Raw genomic sequence first — 1,333 nt, forward strand, 5'->3', positions numbered from 1 at the left:
CTGAAGGGAAGTTTTTAGCCAAAGCTTTCTGATCCCAAAACTCATGCCCCAAAACATTCTCACTGCTGGGGCAGAAAAGCATTGCTTTTGTGTGTGTGTGTGTGTTGTTGTTGTTGTTGTTGTTGTTGTTTTGGTTGTTTTTGTTTTGTTTTAAAGGTTATTTACTTATTTTGAGGGAGACGAAGACAGAGCATGAGCAGGGGAGGGGCAGAGAGAGAGAATCCCAAGCAGGTTCCATGCTGTCAGTGAAAATCCCGACGCGGGGCTCAAACCCACCAACTGTTAAGATCATGACCTGAGCCGAAACCAAGAGTCGGACGCTTAACTGACTGAGCCACTCAAACGCCACTTGTTTAATATTTTTAAATGTGTATTTATTTCTGAGAGACACAGAGACAGAGTGAGAGCAGGCAAGGGGCAGAGAGAGCGAGGGGGGAGACAGAATCCGAAGCAGCCTCCAGGCTCTGAGCTGTCAGGCACAGAGCCTGATGCGGGGTTCGAACTCATGAACTGCGAGATCAGACCTGAGCAGAATTGGGATGCTTAACCGACTGAGCCACCCAGGCACCCTGTTTGTTTGTTTAAGAAGGCTTCATGCCCAGCTCAAGGCCGGAACCCACGACCCTGAGATCAATACCTGACCCAAGATCAAGAGTAAGATACTTAACTGACCGAGCCACCCAGGAGCCCCAAGAATTGCTTTTTATTTTATTTTATTTTATTTATTTATTTATTTTTTAACTTTTTTTTTAATGTTTTATTTATTTCTAGGAGAGAGAGAGAGACAGCGTGAGCAGGGGAGGGTCAGAGAGAGAGGGAGTCACAGACTGAAACAGGCTCCAGGCTCTGAGCTGGCGGTCAGCGGGGCTCGAACCCACGAACCGCGAGATCATGACCTGAGCGAAAGTCGGACGCTTAACCGACTAAGCCACCCAGGCGCCCCTAAGCATTGCTTTTTAATATTAGAGCAAAATAGGAGAGCTTATGGAGTAAAATTCAAACTCTGAATGTCTTTTAAAGATAAATCACACAGAACACCAAAGTATACTTCCTACCTGCCTCGGTGCTCTGCTCCATGTGCCTCTGGGCCTGTGTCGCTCCAGCTCCTTCTCTGAAGGCCCTGAGGAAGAAGGTGGAGGGCTGCGTCCTGGGTGAAGCCCACGTGGACCTCCCAGGGCCTTCTACAGCTCCTATGAATCTTCTGGAAGATGTGGCCGTGCAGCAGAAGAGCGACCTCACGGTTCACGTTTTACACATTGGCATCAAATGGGAATGTATGTACTGTATGCGGGGCTGAGTGAGACTCAGGCCCTGCAGCTGAGCGTTATTCCGA

At 48.5% G+C, this 1,333-nt stretch overlaps 1 long non-coding RNA gene across 1 annotated transcript in view; it reads right to left on the reverse strand.

Moving 5' to 3' along the window:
* Positions 1–1,333, reverse strand: part of LOC144225593 (uncharacterized) — a 12,075-nt gene that overhangs the window by 8,528 nt on the left and 2,214 nt on the right. Inside the window, exon 3 of the long non-coding RNA XR_013333349.1 lies at positions 1,056–1,120. This is a non-coding gene — a long non-coding RNA (uncharacterized LOC144225593). The remainder of the gene's footprint in view (positions 1–1,055; positions 1,121–1,333) is intronic.

Source organism: Crocuta crocuta, unplaced genomic scaffold (genome assembly GCF_008692635.1).
Source record: "Crocuta crocuta isolate KB4526 unplaced genomic scaffold, BGI_CrCroc_1.0 scaffold50, whole genome shotgun sequence".
NCBI classification, from domain to species: Eukaryota; Metazoa; Chordata; class Mammalia; order Carnivora; family Hyaenidae; genus Crocuta; species Crocuta crocuta.